The sequence below is a fragment of the Ovis canadensis genome, chromosome X, assembly GCF_042477335.2.
Source record: "Ovis canadensis isolate MfBH-ARS-UI-01 breed Bighorn chromosome X, ARS-UI_OviCan_v2, whole genome shotgun sequence".
Taxonomy (NCBI): Eukaryota; Metazoa; Chordata; class Mammalia; order Artiodactyla; family Bovidae; genus Ovis; species Ovis canadensis.
The window spans coordinates 36,041,178-36,049,513 of NC_091727.1; positions in this window are offsets into that span (position 1 = coordinate 36,041,178).

Genomic DNA, 8,336 nt, shown 5'->3' on the forward strand with positions numbered 1-8,336 from the left:
CATTATGTTTCAGTGCATCTCAATTTTGTAAAAGTTTAAGCCCTTGGTGGACTTCCCTGGTGGCTCAGATGGTAAAGATATTCACCTGCAATGCAGAAAACCTGGTTTGATCCCTGGGTTGGGAAGATCCCCTGGAGAAGGGAACTGCTACCCACTCCAGTACTCTTGCCTGGAGAATTCCATGGACAGAGGAGCCTGGCAGGCTACAGTCCATGGGGTCACTAAGAGTCAGGCACGGCTGAGCGACTTCACTTCAAGCAACTTTCACTTCAGTTCAGTTAAGCCCTTGGTATGCCTATTAGTTTCTATGTTTCTGGAAGCTATTACACATCAGTCTAGATCCAATAGCAGGGGCTCTTTTGTATTTGTTAAGACTGAGAAAAAATATTGGCTGTATGGTAAGAACAGCTATATCCTGGGCAAAGCAGACGCCATTGATAATCCTAAATGTGAGAGTAAAAGGATGATTTTTAAGAAGTCATGTAAAAGAACATGGAGCCATTTGAACAATGTTTTCTTCATTTTCGTACTTTGTTAGGCATCCATTAATGGCAGGAAGACCATCGGTCCTCTGTTTATGATGGCTGAAGTAACCTGAATATGGGTTTAATGACATATGATTGACAGGACTCTCATTTTATAAGGAAGGCATGAAACACATTTGCTTCTATAACTCAAATAGCCTTTTGCCATTGAATGGCTGCTTTCCTGACATGCTAGGGCACTGCTAACCCCATCATCAATTCTCCTGGGAAACATCTTGCTGTGGTTCCCCCACTGATTCCAGCTAGTGCTCTGAGAACTAGAAGCTTTCCACTTCAATTGCTGAGTTGGAAAATCCTTGTGGTCCTTCTTGGATTGCACCTCCAGTGAGGGCTGGTTTTTCTTCCTCAGGATCTTGAATACCATCGTGGGAGAGAGCTCTTACTTTAGATGTATGTCGCCACTGATGGCACTCAGTTGCTACAGGGGAAAAACTCCAAGACCCAGCCTGCTAAGAAATAAGCAGCACATCAGACAAAAATGAACCCGGCCCTAATGAAAACCCCCAGGGAAAATGTACGTCTGCTGTGAAGTAGTCACCCCAAATATCATTAAACTGTATAATACCAATCTCATTTTATGAGTTTGGCAATGGGAAATCTGCTCTAACATTGCATTAGATAAAGATATTTCCTGAATGTTGACTATAACTCAGAGCAACCAGAATATAAGGCTTGAATGTAGAGAGAGGAGAAAGTATAGTCCTCAAAAGAAAAATAGGCATCAGAGATAAAGTTTTTCATTTTGAAAGTTTAAAATATCATTACTGTACTGAGGTCCACACCTCTATTTTGCCATTATTGTACAATTTCACCTCACTTGTTTTGCTGCAGACTTTGACAATTTGCAGATCAGAAATGTTGTCAACCACCAAGTATTAGTGTTACCAGTTACTGTTCAGCTTCAGCAAATCATTCAACCTCTTTGAACCTTACCTTCTGTGGCATATTATATTTGCAAAGGATGACTGCAACACCCTCCTGTATCCCTCATGCCATTCTGGAACATTACCACTCCTATTTAATCTGGACGGGTTTGAGACTTACTTGTAACAAGTAGAGTGAAATGGAAGTGATGCTGCTTGATTTTTAAGGCTCCCAGGTGGCACAGTGGTAAAAAAAAAAAAAAAAAAAAAAAAAAAAAAAAAAAAAAACTGCCTGCCAAGCAGGAGACGGAGGTTTGATCCCTGGATCAGGAAGAACCTTTGGAGTAGGAAATGGCAACCTACTCCATATTCTTGCTTGGAGAATTCCATGGACAGAGGAGCCTTGTGGGCTAAAGTCCAAGGGGTCACAGAGTTGAACAGGACTTAGTAACTAAACAGCAGCAAAACAGCATAGAAAGCAAAGTTCCTTATGCCTTTTTCACTAGAACACATGCTCTTGGATCCTTCAGCCACCATGTAAGAAGTCAAATTACCCTGAAACTGTAATGCTGTAAGGATGTCAAGTCATGGGGGAGACCATGTATAGACTTTGTTTGTTTCTATTGACAACCTTCAAGTCCAAACAGCTGAGATGAATGAACTTCACCTAATCAGAGCCCCTGCCATCAGTTAACACTCAGCCTTTAAGTTTACCAGACAATATGAAAAAGAAACAAGTATTCCCTATTGTGCCTTTTCCAAAGTCCTGACCCACAGAATCTATGCGCATAATAGAATGGTTCTTTGGCAGCACTAAACTTCTAGCATTTGTTGTGCATATTTGGAACTAGATATAATTGTAACTAGGCCAACCTTCATACAATGTTGAGGACGTCAGACAAGTTTCACTGTGGAAAAACTTCCTAAACTGTAATGCACTTTTCTCATATGTAAAGCTAGTTCTCTTTTTCCTGCTTTATAACTCAAGCCCTGCAGGTATTATAGGTCCCTGTTCTAAAACAATTACCAATTCCAAAAATTATTTTTTACGTAGTCCTGTAGAAACCTTAGCTCCTTGGAAGAGCTTGTCATCAGTTTAAAATAGTAATTTCTGCGTTATTATCATATAGAGGTATATCTACACAATGCATGTATACATATATGTGTAGGTATGCAATCTGTTGTTACTGTTGTCTAGTCACTAAGTCGTATCCTACTCTTTACTATCCCGTGGACTGCAGCACGCCAGGCTCCTTTGTCCTCCACTACCTCCCAGAGTTTGCTGAAATACATGTCTGTTGAGTCGGTGATGCCATCCAACCATCTCGTCCTCTGTTGTCTCCTTCTCTTCCTGCTTTTAATCTTTCATAGCATCAGGGTCTTTTCTAATGATCTTAGTTTTTTTTATATTGAGTTTTAAGCTGGCCTTTTCACTCTCCCCTTTCACTCATGAAGAGACTAGTTCCTCTTCACTTTCTGCCATTAGAGTGGTATAATCTATGTATCTGAGCTTGTTGATACTTTCCCCAGCAGTCTTGATTCCAGCTTGTGATTCATCTAGTCTGGCATTTCACATAATGTACTCTGCATATAAATTAAATAAGCTGGGTGACAATATACAGGCTTGTTTTACTCCTTTCCCAATTTAGAACCAGTCCATTGTTCCATGTTCAGTTCTAACTGTTGCTTCTTGACCTACATACAGGTTTCTCACAAGATAGATAAGGTGGTCTGGTGTTTCCCTGTCTTTAAGAATTTTCCACAGTTTGTTGTGATCCATATGGTCAAAGGCTTTAGCATAGTCAATGAAGCAGAAGTAGACATTTTTCTGGAACTCCCTTGCTTTCTCCAAAAGACGTTGGCACTTTGATCCCTGGCTCCTTTACCTCTTTGAAACCCAGCTTGTTTCTGGAAGTTCACAGTTCATGTACTGCTGAAGCCTAGCCTGAAGGATTTTGAGCATAACCTTGTTAACATGTGAAATGAGAGCAATTGTATGGTAGTTTTAACGTTTTTTGGCATTGTCCTTCTTTGGGATTGGAATGAAAACTGATCTTTTCCAGTCCTGTGGCCACTATTGAGTTTTTCAAATTTGCTGACATATGGAATGCAGCACTTTAACAACATCATCTTTTAGGACTTCAAATATCTTAACTGGAATGTGTATTATATACACACACAGACATTCATATGCACATAATATATTTTCACATTTATCAGTGACAAATTTAATTAGGAAAGATATTTTCTAGAGAAATATTTTTGCATGTATGTGAATGTGAAATTGCTCAGTCGTGTCCGACTCTTTGCGACCCCATGAACTGTAGCCTACCAGGCTTCTCCATCCATGGGATTTTCCAGGCAAGAATACTGGAGTGGGTTACCAATTCCTTCTCCAGGGGATCTTCCCAACCCAGGGATTGAACCCAGGTCTCCCACATTGGAGGCAGGCCCTTTAACCTCTGAGCCATAGGTGATCAGTAATAGTCTAGTATATGTAGAGATTTAACATGAGAAAAAACTCACGCATTTTTGCACTGGATAATTTTTTTTTTCAAGAGAAAGAACTTAGGTTAATTTCAGTTCTGCTAACATTTTTTTTCCCTCTGAAACCATCTTTATGATTTTATGTAAAATTACACCTTTCCCATGATACACCCTAAAGGAATAGTCTTCCCTTGTTTCTTTGCTTCTCTGTGCCAGAGCCACTAAGACCAAAGAAATGATTAGGATACACGATCTTGAACAACTCAGGATCCCTTTTCAGTTTTTGTCCGTAATTTAATTTTCTTTTTGAGTTAATCTCATTTTTTATTCTCTCTAAAATGAACCCTTTCTGCATACGGAAACATGAATCACAAGGATATCCAAGAAGTACATCTTATGACAGTTCGTCACTAGATATCCATAAATTCTGGGGAAATCCTTGATGGTGATGGTGGATGGTTAAGCAAGCATAATTTGGGCCTAGCATACACAGTACTTAAGTGGCTTAGGGAAAGGGGAAACCATTTAAAATAACACAAACCAAGACTTGATATTTTACATTAAGAAAACTAGCCTTCCTCTCTGCATTAATTTTTAAATCTGAATATTTTTCTAATTTAATGTACTTTTTTACTTATAATGTCACATAAAATAATGGAGAGCATTAGAAAATATCTAGGGATTCAGAATTTGGCCTTTTATAATGGCTATCCCTGGAAGGACTTAACATATTCATTTATTCTTAATATACAAAAAGGGAGATAGTTTTCTTACTGTCAGTTGATGAGAAAATATTTGAACAGTCAGGTAGTCAGTCATTTTCTGTCATTTCAAATGTCTGATTTAATTAAGCTCTGAGTAGTTATAGTGGAAAAGAAATATTTTCCAAGTATAGAATTCATTTTTAAAAATTTCTCTTAAAAATTATTGAAATAGAATTAAGGCACAATATTGTGTTTGAATTAGCATTTTTAAAGGTACCTATGTCATTCCTTATATTTTAGGTTAACCAGATTCAGAATGATTTGGACATGTTGCCTATCATATAGAAAGTATACAACACAGATAATTTGAAAATACACATCATTTTATTGCTAAACCTCTACAGGCACACACTCTTAATCACGGCCTTCCAGTATCCTTTTAGTTTATTTTTCTCTGTTATTGAGCTCTGCCAGTTCTGCCAGTAGGGTCTGGTACATGTGCATACTGCTGATCTGTATAATACCATCGCACTCGTGCTTAGTCACTCAGTGCTCTCTGACTCTGTGATCCCATGGACTGTAGCCCGCCAGGCTCCTCTGTCCAGGCAAGAATACTGGAGCAGGTTATTACTCCTCCAGGGGATCTTCCAACCCAATAACTGAATCCTCGTCTCCTGTGTCTCCTGCATTGCAGGCGGATTCTTTACCACTGAAACATCTGGGAACCGCCATATGATAGCATACTTCCTCTGTAAAACCTACTCACAACCTCATTATTAGTGCCTAAATCAGAATCCTCCTGTGCTGTTCATTTAAGTTGGAATGCCAGGCATTTAACAAAATAAGATCAAAGGAAGCTCAACTAGTTGTAGAATGTCTTTCCTATAGGTTGCTAAAGTATAGCATTTCTAATAACATTTTCTTGTTATCTCTGCCTCAAGAATAGACAGTGGGCTCACAGCAAAACTTTTTAAAATTTTCTCTTAATATTTTTATGATACCCAATGAAAGTGTTCATCTAACTACTGAAATTCTCAGGAAAAATGAGTGATAAGACCCCAGACAAGAAAAGGAGGCAGAGCTAAATATTATCTTTAGTGTTGTGGGTAGACATTCCTCAGATTCTTACCATGAGTCTTTCCATACAAATTTGCAAGAACAGCTGATTGCCCAAAGCAATAATTTTGGATAAACACTTCAAGATTTTAAAAAATAGAAACATCCTAAAGAGCACCCCCCCACCCTTTTCTACTTATTCCATTGCTTGGTATCACTATTCTGCATTGATTGAAACCATTCCACAAATGGGAGGAAAAGCTAATGCTGGTGTACCCCCATTTCTCCTCTAATGGCTGCTGTGCTCTTGCTTGCATACATTTTATTCTTACATACACAGCAAAGCCTACAATGTATTGTTATCCTTGTTTAGCATGTGAGATTCTATATCTATCTATATCTATACTCAGGCTTGATGGAAATGTAGAACAACCTTTTACCTCCAGACTTCATCTTTGTCCCACTAATGCACCACTCTGTGGATATTGCAAGTTTTCATAGGAAGTGATCTCAGATTCTGAATGTGGTTGTAGAGGAGGAGGAGACCTCCTGGATTCACGAGCTAGACAGGTGGGGATGCCACATGGGTATGTTCAGATAGTGAAATTCCTTGCACAATGCATTTATAATTTGTGGACTTTTTGGTAGGTATTTCAAGTTCAATGGAAAATTTCAAATGTTAAAAAGCTATATGTGGAAACAGTCCAAAGAGATGAAAGAAAGAAGAAATCTTTATTTTTCTTAATATCAACTGAGGTGTCAAGCTTAGCAGTTCACGATTATGTATCTTAACAACTTGTAAATTAACTTACTGCATGGATTTATTTGGGGTTTCCCAGGTGGCACTAGTGGTAAAGAATCCACCTGCCAATGCAAGAGATGCAAAAGATGTGGGTTTGATTCCTGGGTTGGGATGATCCTCTGGAGAAGGAAATGGCAACCCATTCCAGTATTCTTGCCTGAAGAATTCCATGGACAGAGGAGCCTGGTGGGCTGCAGTCCATGGGGTCAGAAAGAGTCAGACACAACTGAGCATGCATGCACAGAGTGTAGATTTATTTAATTCATTTTACCAAAAAAAAGAAAGGTCCATATCAGATCACAAAGCAAAATTGGTTATGGGTGTTCAAATTTTGACTAAATAAAGGGTCACATGAAAAAGCATGGGGAATTTGGGAATCATATACCAAAATAATGGAGAAGGCAGTGGCACCCCACTCCAGCACTCTTGCCTGGGAAATCCCATGGACGGAGGAGCCTGGTAGGCTACAGTCCATGGGGTCGCTAAGAGTCGGACACGACTGAGCGACTTCACTTTCACTTTTCACGTTCATGCATTGGAGAAGGAAATGGCAACCCACTCCAGTGTTCTTGCCTGGAGAATCCCAGGGACAGAGGAGCCTGGTGGGCTGCCGTCTATGGGGTTGCACAGAGGTGGACACAACTGATGCGACTTAGCAGCAGCAGCATACCAAAATAACCTAAAGAAACTGTTTGGTATAGCAAGAAACCTTGAAAATAGACTGTAGTGAGACCCACAGCAAGGATATCTAGTAGAAGGAAAGTCAAAATAAAATAAAAATAGCAGATAAGCTCTTTCAATATAAAAATTCGACTCTAAACACCCTTTATAATCATCATATATGGGAAAGTAAAAGACAGTAGTGATGAGAAACATACTCTTTGATTTATATGGGAGAATGCAGTCTCGATGAGTTGCAGAAAGAAGATATTTGCATTTCCATCACCAGTTTAGCAGACTTGGTAGCAATATCAGATAGCCCGTGTCACAATACCTGTAATTTAGTGAATTTATATACCATGTATTGGATTAAGCATTGTCTCATTTAATCTTGTCAGTGCTTCTGGACAACAAGAGGTATTATTTCCATATGTTAGATGAAGAACAACATGCATAGGATTGACCAAAGGCAGCCTGATGGAGATAGCACAGGTCAGTTGATCCTGGTATTGTAATAAGAAAAAGAAGAGGAAGGAGTAGAAGCCAAGCATAGGCCATGAACTGAGCGTTAAGGAATGACAGACAGAAAAAAGACATGTCCATGGCAAGCCATAGCTGGTCTTGGCCAAATAACTCTCTGGACCATGTTAGTGCATGCACATTCCCCACAGCTCTTTCTCTGTGACAAGATGATGGAGGAAAAGACATCAGATATAGAAAGAAGCATTGCAACGATCGCAGGACTAAACCATGGGGTAAAACACACTTCCTTTTTCTACTCTCTTCTTTCTGAAAGGATTCTCAGGGTCACAGGACTCAAACAAGTAAATGGCCTCTGATTCAATAGTACTGTCTGCATTACTAGTTACCACAACAGGTGTTAAGTGAGCATCTTTAGTGTTAAAAAAAAAGTTATATCAAAATAGTCTCAAAATCAGTTGACTATATTATTAGCGCCTTCTATTTAAATCAAAAAGCACAACCAACTGGTTTAAAGAAGATAATTTGAAAAATGTTTTCCCTTAAAGATCTTACATGTCCTTTTCATTTAATAGGATTTCATTTCTGCAAGAGGATGGCTGTGACAGTGTATTATTTTGTATTATTATGGGATATTGGAAAATATAATGAAGGCATATATAAAACAATTAATTACACACCACTTTTTGTACCTCTCGCTTTTGGATGTTTCAAACAAAATGAGCATTTCCAAGTTAAC